Below are 15344 nucleotides of genomic sequence, written 5' to 3'. Positions count from 1 at the left end.
AGGTAATGAAGATTGGGGCATGATCAGAGTGAACTATGTTGCCAATATGCGTTTGGGTACACAGGTGTATTTGTGATAAAGGCACTAGGATATAGTCAATCCTGTGGTAGGAGTTATGAGGGGCCGAGAAAAAGGTATAATCTTTTTCTTTAGGGTTGTTCGCTCTCCAAACATCTATAAGGTTACTTCTATGTATAAGTTTCTGTATACAGTTGAGGGTTTTATAAGGTACAGAGGATTTTCCTGATGAGGTGTCAAGCAGAGGATTGAGGGCGACGTTAAAATCCCCAGCTAGGAATACTATGCCTTCCCTGAAGTCTTCAAATTTTTGCCACGTCTCTTCAAACCAGCTTTTCTGGGCCTCATTGGGTGCATAAAAATTTGCAAAGGTATATAATTGGGAGTTAATGGTACCTTTTACTAAGATAAAGCGGCCGTTCGGGTCCGTTAGTGTGTCGGTCATGCTAAAATCTAGTTGTTTATGAAAGCCTATGCTAGTACCAAGTCTGTTCGAGTGTGGGGAGGAACTATGAAACCATTGGTTGTAATATGACCTGGAGAGATTTGGGATCCTATTATTTTTAAAATGTGTCTCCTGTAGCATTATAACTTTGGATTTTTCCTTGTGTAAATAGTGTAGGATCTGACCTCTCTTACATGGGTCTTTAAGCCCTTTAACATTGTATGATGCTATATGAATGTCAGCCATAATGATATTTGAGGAGAGCAAGGGGGGAACTTACGTATCGACGGATGCCTGGTACAACTCCGTTTCCTATGCCCAGTGGAGATGGTGGTGGAGGTAAAGGTGCCAAAGAAGCGGTTTTGTAAGGGGGTGGGGAGGAGATGCCTACGGATGCCTGGTTCGATTCCATATCTGTTGTCTGGTAGGGAGGTTGGTGGTGACAATAATGCAGATGAAATGCCTTTGAGGGGGGGTGGGAAGGAGCTAAAAGGTAAAGGAGATAACGTCAGAACATAGAATAAACTTAGTATGAACGAACCTCTGCTGAAAGAGGAAACTTGGGAATTCATTTTCCCAATGTAGGACCAGTTCAGGTCCGTACTTCTATTCCAGCATAGAAGTACTTTGCCCCGAAAACAGTACAGGGACAGCAAATGAGGCATTAAACAGTAAACATATGAGTGAGATGAGGAGGTGAGAGATGCTGTGAAAACTACTAAAATAAAAGCAGTTACACTAAGCAGCCCATAAGAACATAAAAGGAATCATATGAAAATCACCATGGGAAAAACCTGGGTGTAATGAGCCAAGGTCGCCAGCCGCCCAGACCAGTCCACACCGGGACTGAGACTGGTGTGGAATCCACACAAACCGAGTGAAAGACTCCAACCGTTAGAGGTCTGTGCGGCTAGCAATCCCGTCATCACCCCCGGCTATAAAGTGAAAGGTCAAGATAAATAGGACATGTCCACTGTGAACCTTGAAATGTCCATTCAGTCTTCTTCAGGGATAATGCGTCTGGGAGTAAGTTTCCCATGCTTTTTTTTGGACTTAGTGGATTTGCCACTTCCGACTAATTCCCAAGTGGTGGGAGGCAAGATGTCCTGTGGTATGAAAACATCACTTGTGGCGGACCAATCTGGAATGTCCACATCTTGTATCTCCAATGCTTCCATAATATCTGGGAGGTCTTTTGGTGATCTTAGGATGAATTTCTTTTCCTTCCATGTGATTAGCATTCCGAATGGGAAGAGCCATCTAAAGGCGATGCGTCTGTGTCTTAGGTGATCTGTGAATGGCCGCAGGGCTCTTCTCTTGTTTAGAGTAGCAGGTGCAAGATCTTGAAAGAGGAGGATTTGGGCGTCTTCATATGTAATACCCTCGCTTTCTCTGGCCTTCTTCATAATAAGATCTTTCTGGGCAAAGTTCAGCAGTTTGCAGATAATGTCTCTAGGAGGATCGCCGATTTTGGGTTTGGGACGGAGGGCACGGTGGGCTCTTTCAAGTATGATTGGGTCGGGATATTCTTCACCCAGTAGAGCTTTGCAGATTTCTTTCACTGCATTGGGTATGGCCTCATTAGCAACTGTTTCTGGGACTCCCCTGATGCGGATGTTGTTTCTTCTTCCTCTATTGTCTTGATCCTCAATGTAATCGTAGAGGTAATTTATGTGGTTTTGATAAGCTGAGAGGGCGGCAGAGTTTTTATTTGTGTAGTCTGCAACAGCCGTTTGAGTGGACTCTAAAGCTTCAACTCTCTGGCCCACTTGTCTCATTTCTCGTTTTATTTCGGATAATTCTTCTAAAACGGGGTTTAAAGCTTTGGTTAAGGCTTCTGAAATGAAGGATCTGGAAATAGGTAGATCTGAGGTTGTCTCAAAAGGTTCATCTTCTTCACTCTCTCTATCAGGCCGTGTGGCTAGTTGTTTCTGAGGAATGCTTTTGGAGGCAGAAGATGGGATCCCTTGGTTCGAAGTGTTTTTCTTCATCATGAAACGATCTAAATCTGATTGAGAAAGAGATGGAGCTTTTGCCTGTTTCTGAGAGTCCTGTTCCACCCCTCTATATCTGCCCACTTTTACCATAAGTGCGTTTGATCTTGCCCTTAAAGCGAATTGTGCTCACCACGTCATCTCAGGTTAAAGAACCATTGTATTAACAGAACATGAATGGAGATAGAGTCTAAGCTCCAAAGCCAGCTTTTAAAACATATTCTTGCTGAGTCAAAAAAGGGTTACTGTCCCTTTAAACTGGCGATTTTCAGTACTGGCACTCAAGTTGGTTCTGTGGGCCCAAAGGTAGAATTAGTATTGTGCCACTGATGATTCTCTCTTATAGGAGAAGCTAGAGGGTCCAGTGCAGTTCTGTACTCAAAGTAATGAGATAGCTGGAGCCCGGCGTGTTACAGCAGGAGTCTAACTGGTGGGTGTTAGGGGCCGCACTGTGGGTCGGGGTTTAGAGAGCAAGGTGGGTACCTTAATGCTAGCGATCCGGTGACAGTTAGTGGTTCCTTGCTGCCGAGCGGTGCGATGATCGGGTCCCCAAAAAGGCGCCTGCTTGATGTTCCTGTCACGATGTCACGCCGGCTTCAGAAGCTTTCTGGGGTCGCTCACAGTGTTCGGCGGGGATGCAGCGCTAGATCGATCCCTGCGCTTGTATTGATGGAGTCGCTGGGCTGGCGGTGGTGCGGACAGTAGGCGGCCGTGCAGGAACAAATCCAGGCCGCGGATGTGCCACACTACTAGGCCGCAGTAGAAGTAAGATGGCGCCTTCTCGGTAATGGCCGCTTCAGGCGCGATATCACGCCAGCTGGCAAAGCTCACCGGAGCCGCATGAAACTCACGGCAACAGCGCGACTCTTGCCCCCTCTCAGAGCTGGTATGGATGTGTCTCCTGCGGGCGATTAGACCCAGGAAACGGCCGCACCGGGCCGAATCTGGGCTGCGGTTGCACCTCACTACTAGGCCTCAGTAATAACTCCGGCTATGGACGGGTGAGTGACTCGAGGAAGGTCTCAAAATGAAGGTGGCTGTGGGTACAGACCCAGGGTGGCTGAAATAGGGTCTTTCAAGCCCAGAAAGATCGTAGATGGGCTTTGATTGAGAAACTCTCAGGAGAGCTGCACTGAGAGACGTCTTCCTCTTTCCGCGGCTAGCCACGCCCCCCGCCCAGAGTGTTTTTCATTCACTTTTTTCTGGGGTGATCGGCGACCATTTTGTGTCTTGTGGTGCGCCAGCACAAGCTGCCACCAAGTGCATTTAACCCTCAATAGTGTGGTTGTTTTTTGGCTAAATCCTACATCAGGGTCAAGCTATCACACCAAGTGCATTTAACCATCAATAGTGTGGTTATTTTTTGGCCATATACTACATCAGGGGCAAGCTGTCACCAAGTGCATTTAACCCTCAATAGTGTGGTTGTTTTTTGGCTACATCCTACATCAGGGTCAAGCTGTCACACAAAGTGCATTTAACCATTAATAGTGTGGTTATTTTTTGGCCATATACTACATCAGGGGCAAGCTGAGCCTGTCACCAAGTGCATTTAACCCTCAATAGTGTGGTTGGTCAAGCTGTCACACCAAGTGCATTTAACCATCAATAGTGTGGTTATTTTTTGGCCATATCCCAGTCTAATGCTGTCTGTAAACGTATACCTGTCACCCAGCGCCTAAATACTAGGCCTCAAATTTATAGTCAGTTAAATCTGTGGTTATTGCTGTGGCTGGGCAAGTTATTTAGTGTCCGTCAAAGCACTGAGTTGAAATACAATTTCCAATTTAGCAATTCTCTAAATTAGTGGTTTCTGCTGTATCAGGCCTACTTTAAATTTATCCCTAAAAGGGTATATTAGATTCAAGGTGCAGATAGGGTCATTCTCAATAACTTCACACACGCTACTGTGCATATCCCAGTCTAATTCTGTCTGTAAACGTATACCTGTCACCCAGCGCCTAAATAATATGCCTCAAATTTATAGTCAGCTAAATCTGTGGTTACTGCTGTGCCTGTATTAGTGTAATACGGTACCTAAATAGATAGCAAGATAGTGTTAGGTGTCTGTAAAAAAAGGCCTGAATTTGAATTCAATACATTGGGCCAAATAATTTTTTTGTTGTTGTGGTGAACGATAACAATGAGGAAAACATCTAGTAAGGGACACGGACGCAGACATTGTCGTGGTGGTGTTAGTGGACCCTCTGGTGCTGGGAGAGGACGCGGCCGTTCTGCCACAGCCACACGTCCTAGTGTACCAACTACCTCAGGTCCCAGTAGCCGCCATAATTTACAGCGATAATTGGTGGGGCCCAGTGCCGTTCTAAGGATGGTAAGGCCTGAGCAGGTACAGGCATTAGTCAATTGGGTGGCCGACAGTGGATCCAGCACGTTCACATTATCTCCCACCCAGTCTTCTGCAGAAAGCGCACAGATGGCACCTGAAAACCAAGCCCATCAGTCTGTCACATCACCCCCATGCATACCAGGGAAACTGTCTGAGCCTCAAGTTATGCAGCAGTCTCTTATGCTGTTTGAAGACTCCGCTGGCAGGGTTTCCTAAGGGCATCCACCTAGCCCTTCCCCAGCGGTGGAAGACATAGAATGCACTGACGCACAACCACTTATGTTTCCTGATGATAAGGACATGGGAATACCACCTCAGCACGTCTCTGATGATGACGAAACACAGGTGCCAACTGCTGCGTCTTTCTGCAGTGTGCAGACTGAACAGGAGGTCAGGGATCAAGACTGGGTGGAAGACGATGCAGGGGACGATGAGGTCCTAGGTCGTGCCACTGACTTTCACAGTTCCGAGGAAGAGACAGTGGTGAGACCGAGCCAACAGCGTAGCAAAAGAGGGAGCAGTGGGGAAAAGCAGAAAGCCCGCCTCCAAGAGACTCTGCCTGCTACTGACCGCCGCCATCTGGGACCGAGCACCCCTAAGGCAGCTTCAGGGAGTTGCCTGGCTTGGCACTTCTTCAAACAATGTGCTGACGACAAGACCCGAGTGGTTTGCACGCTGTGCCATCAGAGCCTGAAGCGAGGCATTAACGTTCTGAACCTGAGCACAACCTGCATGACCAGGCACCTGCATGCAAAGCATGAACTGCAGTGGAGTAAACACCTTAAAAACAAGGAAGTCACTCAGGCTCCCCCTGCCGCCTCGGCCTCTTCTGCTGCTGCCGCCTCGGCCTCTTCCTCCGACTCTGGAGGAACGTTGGCACCTGCCGCCCAGCAAACAGGGGATGTACCACCAACACCACCACCTCCGTCACCAAGCATCTCAACCGTGTCACACGCCAGCGTTCAGCTCTCCATCTCACAAACATTTGAGAGAAAGCGTAAATTCCCACCTAGCCACCCTCGATCCCTGTCCCTGAATGCCAGCATTTCTAAACTACTGGCCTATGAAATGCTGTCATTCAGGCTGGTGGACACAGACAGCTTCAAACAGCTCATGTCGCTTTCTGTCCCACAGTATGTTGTTCCCAGCCGGCACTACTTCTCCAAGAGAGTCGTGCCTTCCCTGCACAACAAAGTATCCGATAAAATCAAGTGTGCACTGCGCAACGCCATCTGTGGCAAGGTCCACCTAACCACAGATACGTGGACCAGTAAGCACGGCCAGGGACGCTATATCTCCCTAACTGCACACTGGGAAAATGTAGTGGCAGCTGGGCCCCAGGCGGAGAACTGTTTGGCGCACGTCATTCCACCGCCAAGGATAACAGGGCAACATTCTTTGCCTCCTGTTGCCACCTCCTTCTACTCAGCTTCCTCCTCCTCTTCTTCCACCTGCTCATCCAGTCAGCCACACACCTTCACCACCAACTTTAGCACAGCCCGGGGTAAACGTCAGCAGGCTATTCTGAAACTCATATGTTTGGGGGACAGGCCCCACACCGCACAGGAGTTGTGGCTGGGTATAGAACAACAGACCGACGAGTGGTTGCTGCCGGTGAGCCTCAAGCCCGGCCTGGTGGTGTGCGATAATGGGCGAAATCTCTTGACGCACATCCCTTGCTTGGCGGATGTGCTGAATTTGGTGGAGCAGAAGTTTATTCACAACTACCCCGACACGTGAGAGCTGCTGCATAAAGTGCGGGCCGTCTGTTTGCGCTTCTGGCGTTCACATCCTGCCGCTGCTCGCCTGTCTGCGCTACAGCGTAACTTCGGCCTTCCAGCTCACCGCCTCATATGCGACGTGCCCACCAGGTGGAACTCCACCTTACACATGCTGGACAGACTGTGCGAGCAGCAGCAGGCCATAGTGGAGTTTCAGCTGCAGCACGCATGGGTCAGTCGCACTGCGGAACAGCACCACTTCACCACCAATGACTGGGCCTCCATGCGAGACCTGTGTGCCCTGTTGCGCTGTTTCGAGTACTCTACCAACATGGCCAGTGGCGATGACGCCGTTATCAGCATTACAATACCACCTCTATGTCTCCTTGAGAAAACACTTAAGGCGATTATGGAAGAGGAGGTGGCCCAGGAGGAGGAGGAGGAGGAAGAAGGGTAATTTTTTGCACTTTCAGGCCAGTCTCTTCGAAGTGACTCAGAGGGAGGTTTTTTGCAACAGCAGAGGCCAGGTACAAATGTGGCCAGCCAGGGCCCACCACTGGAGGACGAGGAGGACGAGGATGAGGAGGAGGTGGAGGAGGATAAGGATGAAGCATGGTCACAGTGGAGTGGCACCCAACACAGCTCGGGCCTTTCACTGGTGCGTGGCTGGGGGAAAACGCAGGACGATGACGATACGCCTCCCACAGAGGACAGCTTGTCCTTACCCCTGGGCAGCCTGGCACACATGAGCGACTACATGCTGCAGTGCCTGCGCAACGACAGCAGAGTTGCCCACATTTTAACGTGTGCGGACTACTGGGTTGCCACCCTGCTGGATCCACGGTACAAAGACAATGTGCCCACCTTACTTCCTGCACTGGAGCGTGATAGAAAGATGCGCGAGTACAAGCGCACGTTGGTAGACGCGCTACTGAGAGCATTCCCAAATGTCACAGAGGAACAAGTGGAAGCCCAAGGCCAAGGCAGAGGAGGAGCAAGAGGTCGCCAAGGCAGCTGTGTCACGGCCAGCTCCTCTGAGGGCAGGGTTAGCATGGCAGAGATGTGGAAAAGTTTTGTCAACACGCCACTCCTAACTGCACCACCACCTGATACGCAACGTGTTAGCAGGAGGCAACATTTCACTAACATGGTGGAACAGTACATGTGCACACCCCTCCACGTACTGACTGATGGTTCGGCCCCATTCAACTTCTGGGTCTGTAAATTGTCCATGTGGCCAGAGGTAGCCTTTTATGCCTTGGAGGTGCTGGCCTGCCCGGCGGCCAGCGTTTTGTCTGCACGGCAGGGGGCGTCATTACAGACAAACGCAGCCGCCTGTCTACAGCCAATGTGGACAAGCTGACGTTCATAAAAATGAACCAGGCATGTATCCCACAGGACCTGTCCATCCCTTGTGCAGATTAAACATTAACTACCTCCCCTTAACCATATATTATTGTACTCCAGGGCACTTCCTCATTTAATCCTATTTTTATTTTCATTTTACCATTATATTGCGAGGCAACCGAAAGTTGAATGAACCTCTCCTCTGTCTGGGTGCCGGGGCCTAAATATATGACAATGGACTGTTCCAATGTTGGGTGACGTGAAGCAAGATTCTCTGCTATGACATGCAGACTGATTCTCTGCTGACATGAAGCCAGATTCTCTGTTACGGGACCTCTCTCCTCTGCCTGGGTGCCTGGGCCTAAATAAATGACAATGGACTGTTACAGTGGTGGCTGACGTGAACCCTGATTCTCTGCTATGACATGCAGACTGATTCTCTGCTGACATGAAGCCATATTCTCTGTTATGGGACCTCTCTCCTCTGCCTGGGTGCCTGGGTCTAAATATCTGACAATAGACTGTTCCAGTGGTGGGTGACGTGAAGCCTGATTTTCTGCTATGACATGCAGACTGATTCTCTGCTGACATGAAGCCAGATTCTCTGTTACGGGACCTCTCTCCTCTGCCTGGGTGCCTGGGCCTAAATATCTGACAATGGACTGTTCCAGTGTTGGATGACGTAAAGCATGATTCTCTGCTATGACATGCAGACTGATTCTCTGCTGACATGAAGCCAGATTCTCTGTTACGGGACCTCTCTCCTCTGCCTTGGTGCCTGGGCCTAAATATGACAATGGACTGTTACAGTGGTGGCTGACATGAAGCCTGATTCTCTGCTATGACATGCAGACTGATTCTCTGCTGTTATGAAGCCAGATTCTCTGTTAAGGGACTTCTCTCCTCTGCCTGGGTGCCTGGGACTAAATATCTGACAATGGGCTGTTACAGTGGTGGGTGACGTGAAGCCAGATTCTCTGCTATGGGACCTCTCTCCAATTGATATTGGTTAAGTTTTGTTTATTTATTTTTTATTTTAATTCATTTCCCTATTCACATTTGTTTGCAGGGGATTTACCTACATGTTGCTACCTTTTGCAGCCCTCTAGCTCTTTCATGGGCTGTTTTACAGCCTTTTTAGTGCCGAAAAGTTCGGGTCCCTATTGACTTCAATGGGGTTCATGTTCAGGATGAAGTTCCGGTCGGGTTCGGATCCCGAACCCGAACATTTCCGGGAAGTTCGGCCGAACTTCTCGAACCCGAACATCCAGGTGTTCACTCAACTCTACCCACAAGCAACTTAAAGGGAGTTTGTCACCACCATATGGCCATATACAGTGCTTACATTGTCCTATAGCACACCTATACATGAATGTAATGGTACCTTTGTCTTTTTCTTTACAATTACTGAAGCTGGAAAAACGAACTTTGATTCATATGCAAATGAGCCCTCGCAAGTGCCTAGGGGTGGCATTAACTGTGTTGAAGCCCAGGCTGCTCTGCCTTCTTTCAGTGTTTCCCCGCCCCAGCCTCTGCCTATGCCCGCCCTCCTATTCCCTTGCATCATCCTTCGGTCAGGCCGAGATCCCGCTCCTGTGCACTGCCTCGCCGGGCCAGAGCATACGCACTGCGATGTCCATTGCGGGCACGGCATTGCTTTACCAGTGCGCATGCGCCGTAAAACACCACATTGCCACTGTGCGCAGGCAGAGGCTGGGGCGGGGAAACAATGAAAGAAGGCAGAGCAGCCTGGGTTCCAACACCGTGAACACCGCCCCTGGGCATTTGTGAGGGCTCATTTGCATATTAATCAAAGTTCGTTTTTCCAGCTTCTGCAAGTGTAAAGAAAAAGACAAAGGTACCATTACATCCGTGTATAGGTGTGCTATAGGACAATGTAAGCACTGTATATGGCCATATGGAGGTGACAGACTCAGGAAGGATTCATGACTTCAGATGGAAAAAAAATTAAGAATATTCTAAAAAAACGAATATATATTCGTTATTTAGAATAGTTGTCATTTTTTTTTCCATCATAAGTGAACAGTGTTTAGCAATACCAAAGGATACTTTATGTATGTGCCACGGGGACATTTTAGAAGATACAATTATCCTTATGAAAATTAGGAGGAGAACATCCCCATAGGGACAGCAAGCAGCTTACATTATTTACCAAAAACACGGATGTCTTCTATTTACCTATTTCTTCCTTCTAGGAAGAGGCAAAATAACTGTGGCGAAACCAACCTCGCCACTGGGTTTTGGAGGGGCCTGTTTGCCAGCCTCTTGCCCCAGGATTATGGTCCATACTAACTGTGGAACTGTTTTGAGCAGGAAAGCCATGCTTGCGGCCGGCCAAATGTGACTTCCATGGAATTCGGGGACCCCTGCTCGGATCTGGGTGATTTTTGGATATGTTGTTCACCCAGATCAGAGCCATCCATGGATGTATACATTATGGGGATATGTGGGGTTTTGAGGTGTTTTCTGTGTTTTGGGAAAAATGTGTGTGCTCTGTCTGTGAGTGATTAAGTTAGCCCATTATGCTTGGCAATTGTATTTTGTTGATTGCATCTCAGACAATGCCAGTGTGTTAGTTAATTGCGTCAAAGACAATGCTCATTGTATTTTATTGATTGTGTTACAGACAGAGGGAAGGGGGTTTTGTGTACAATTGCTGGGAAGGTTTCAATACTGTAAATGCATGTGATTGGCTAAAATATAAACTGTCACAGTCTTCTACAAGAGCCCCAGGGTGAGTGTCCCTTGCTAGGAGACCTGCATAAAAGGCTGAAAAATAACCCATTAAAGAGTTCCTGTTTTACATTTAACATAGAGCCTCGTCTCATGTGTGTGGGGATTTCTATACGTGTATACTCCCCTGGATATTACTCCTAGCTCTTGTAAGAGCTGTTCCTGTTCCTGGTTCCTGTGGTGGTATCGGTGTCGAGTGGAGTGCTGGGAGTCCTCGGTAGGCACTGGGAGCATCCATCAACAAAGATACCCGGTCGGGGTGCTAGGAGATCCTTTACAATAACATACAATAGATCTTTTATTACAATCATTGTATGTACTTTTTCTATTTGATAAGCCAAACGATATAACAACAAGGATGGCGATCAGCTGCTGTCTTAATTATTAGACCTTTAATATTAATTATTGGACCTTTATGTACCTTTCTCTAGGAAGATATGATGATGCTTTTTAGGAGTATAAGACCTCTTATTTTATGAAGTATGTACTTTTTATTTCTAACTTTGTAACTACATTTCTGCATTTTATTGATTTCTTATATTGTTTTGTATCCATCATTATTAACATAATAAAATATATAGTATTATATATATCTCTCTGTGTATGACTGGATGTGGAGTGCCTACCTATACAATTTAAATAACTCCAAATTCTGTTGCCACCTCACCACTCTGTGACTAGGCCACTCTGTTGACTTCTCATGCTGTTAGCACCTCACCATTCTGTGACTGGGCCACTGTGTTGACTCCTATTGCCACCTCGCCACTCTGTGACTGGGTCACTGTGTTAATTCCTCATGCTGTTTCAACCTCACCGCTCTGTGATTGGGTCACTGTGTTGACTCTTCATGCTTTTGCTGCCTCTCCACTCCGTGACTGGACCACTGTGTTGACTCCACATGCTGTTGCCGCCTCACCACTTTGTTACTGGGCCATTGTGTTGACTCCACATGCTGTTGCCACCTTACCACTTTGTTACTGGGCCACTGTGTTGACTCCACATGCTGTTGCCACCTCTCCACTTTGTGACTGGGCCACTATGTTGACTGTTGACGCCTCTCGCTATTGCCACCTTCCCCACTCTGTGATAGGGCCATTATGTTGACTCCTCTAGTTGTTGTCACTCTCACCACTCTGTGACGGGGCCACTAGAGTCCCTGTTTGGCCTTGTTGACATCACCATTTATTTTACCCTTCTTCTGATCTGCCAGAAGAACCGAAAAATGAAAAAAAATGAAAAAAACTGATCCTGTTATTGGAGCATCCATGAGGCCTCTATCACACGGTCAGTATTTAGCATCAGGATTTGCTCATGATTTGGAAGCCAAAAGTAGGGGTGTGTCCAAAACACAGAATACATGCAAATATTTCCATCACATTTTATCTCTGTTTTGGACTCACTCCTGTTTTTGCCTTACCAATACTGATCAAATACTGATTGAAAAACCTGACCTAATACTGACCATGTGATAGAGGCCATTATAAGCCAGCATGAAGGACTTCTTTTCCCATCTGAATAAAACCGATTTCAGAGACAAATTGCCAAAACTCAGAAATTATGCATGAGGCCTTTATCACACAGTCAGCATTTTGCATCAGGATTTGCCTATGATTTTGAAACCAAAAGGAGGAGTGGGTACAAAACACAGAAGACATGCAAATATTCCAATCACGTGTTATCTCTGTTTTTGAGCCAATTCTGTCTTTTCACAATCTTCTGGAGCCATGGGTATTTGCCAGTATCCACTGGTTAAATCCAGAGTCGATAAGCAGATTGAGGATCCTAATCCTATTAAGGACTCTTCTATACGTGGCAAAGTATAAGCATCCTTGTGGGCTAAATTGTTAATTTTCGTGTAATCCACACAGATTTGATGTTACCATCTTTCTTACGGACAAGTACTACCAATGCAGCCTATGGACTATGGCTGCCATTGATAATTTTAGCATTCTTCAACTTTTGGATCATCTTTTTGATAGGTTGGTACATAGCTGGTGGTATAGGCCGGTACCTTTTTCCGTGATTGGAGGGTGAGATCCAGTAGAGATGTTGAGATGCTGTGCCTGATTAGGCTGCCATCTTTAAAGTCTGAAGGATGTTTGCTGAATGCTTGATGATGTTCTTTTAAAACCTTGAGGATGCCTTCAATTTTATCAGCAGGGATGATAGTGTTTCCCACATGGATGTACTTGGAGTATATTCTTGGGTGGTCAGGTTCTGAGTAGACTGTTCGTCAGTGGCTGCTGGTACACTTACTTTGTCTTGGAAACTGACTAGAAACAGATGAGCTAAAGGGTAGTGCTTTGTTAATGTCTCACAATTATTACTTAAGTTCAACAGATTAATTGGTACATTGCCATGGAAGACAATCACTATGCTTCTTGCTGTTCGGACCAGGGGATGGTCTTCCAGGTAGATAGGTTCTATCAGGGTCTAGTAGTTTTGGCCTTGGACAGACTGGACACCATAAGAGTGTTTCGGTACCGGGTTTCAGAATCTCTGGGTGGTTATCTCTAATGAGAGCATGGCAGATCTCTCCAATTTCATTGGCAAATTTCTGTTGAGCACTTAGTACATGGATGGTCTGTTGGATCACCTTTTTAGTGGCAGGTGACATTGTAGGCATAGACTTGCGTAGTGCTTCAAGCATCTCTCCATAGCAGTTTCTAAGGACATTCATTCCACGTACTACTGGAGGATTGTTGTCTTCTCTGACTAAGGCCTCATGCACACGACAGTATTTTTCACGATCCGCAAAAACGGGGTCTGTAGGTCCGTGATCCGTGACCGTTTTTTTGTCCGTGGGTCTTCCTTGATTTTTGGAGGATCCACGGACATGAAAAAAAAGTCGTTTTGGTGTCCGCCTGGCCGTGCGGAGCCAAACGGATCCGTCCTGAATTACAATGCAAGTCAATGGGGACGGATCTGTTTAACGTTGACACAATATGGTGCCATTTCAAACGGATCCGTCCCCATTGACTTTCAATGTAAAGTCTGGAGGCCCTTTTATACCATCGGATCGGAGTTTTCTCCAATCCAATGGTATATTTTAACTTGAAGCGTCCCCATCACCATGGGAACGCCTCTGTGTTAGAATATACTGTCGGATATGAGTTTTCACGAAGTGAAAACTTAGATCTGGAAAAGCCCTTTTCACCTGTCAGCACATCTTCTCTGTATGGCCTCATTTGTGGCAGTACCTGCAGATAGGTCTCTTTTGCTAGTCAAAACGGTCAGTGGGCCATCTACCAGAGCTCTTGTGGTAAGTTTCTTTAAGATCAGGAGGAAACCGTTTCCTGGGCAGTGGAGTCTCATCCTCTAGCAATAGGGGTTTTTCCCACTGCTCAAGTTTCTGACACATTTTCTCCATACTTTTGTTCAGGAGATAAACTTGATCTGTTAGGGCAGCAACAGCATCTGGAACTAGAGCTTGGGCTTCTTGGCTGGCCAGAAGACTAATCTTTGGAAGCATAGCAGGCCTATTCACTGGCATTACTGCAGGTTTGGCAGGTTCTGGTTGGTGGTCTTTGCCCAGAATGCTGATGGCTAGCTCTTTAAAGTCTAGGAAGGTGGCATTTGGATGTTGAACAGCCAGCATCTTAAACTAGCTCCTTAAGGTTTCTGTACTGGCACCCTCAATGAATTGTTCTCTCTTTGTCTTGGTTTTCAGATTCATGGGGTCTACATCTATGAGATCCTTCAGGGCTTCCTGTAAAAAGTGACTAATCAGTCTGCTATTTCTTGCTGAAGAATCTCATCTTTGTCTCAGACACAGTCCTGTGTTCAAAAGTAGCATAGTGTCTTTCAAATATCTGTTCCACCATCCTCTTCTCTAAGCTTGGCTAGGATTTTACTTCCCTTAGTGCGGCATCTTCTAATTGACAAATGAGTATTCCCAGCTGTTGTGCTTTAGACACAGGATACAATCTGAATATAGCCAGCATTTTCTTTTTAAAATCTCTCCGAGTATGAACTTCCCTAGCATAACGTGAAAACCAGGGTGCCCCAAGGAAATATGGCATGGTTAACGACATCATACATTGTGCTGTAGGTGATCTTCTAAGACTAGATGCTTATAAACCTACACAGAAAAATGCCAGACCGCTTATACTAATCAAATTCTTTATTACAAAAATCACAATATGTTTGCATAATTAAATACACCATGATTAAAACAAAGTGCAGGAGATAAAAAACGACATCACTGGAGGAGATCTAAAGCGGATCCAAGTCCATTATTATTCAACATGATTCTCATTCACTAAAGTGCATGTGCAACAAATGATGAATATATTATAAATAGTAAATAGTAGACATTTGGACATTTACCCATGCTGTTTCTCCTCCAGGATGGCGCCAACCCCAACGCGCATTTCGGCGTACCTTCGTCTGGGGGTAGCGTCATCACTGGAGGACCCGGATTAAATACAGATGCTGTCCAATCAGTACATACCATCTATTGCTGGTTAAGCGCATCACTGCGATCGCGCCGGAAGTGAACTCCCATGTTGAGCGCCGGCGTTCAAAGAACCACGTGATCCCGGCCGGTCACATGACCTTGCCGCGATCACGTGTTACTGACGCGTCACATAGCCGCGTACGAACTGTCGCGACCCTGTGACGTCATCCTATGCCTCAAAACCAAGTCGCAGAAAGATGAGCACATGAGTACCTTCGTATATACGGTAGTCTAAATGTACAACAAATATTGCGAT

This window comes from Bufo gargarizans, chromosome 6, assembly GCF_014858855.1.
Source record: "Bufo gargarizans isolate SCDJY-AF-19 chromosome 6, ASM1485885v1, whole genome shotgun sequence".
Lineage (NCBI taxonomy): Eukaryota > Metazoa > Chordata > Amphibia > Anura > Bufonidae > Bufo > Bufo gargarizans.
Note: the sequence above shows the minus strand (reverse complement) of the source record.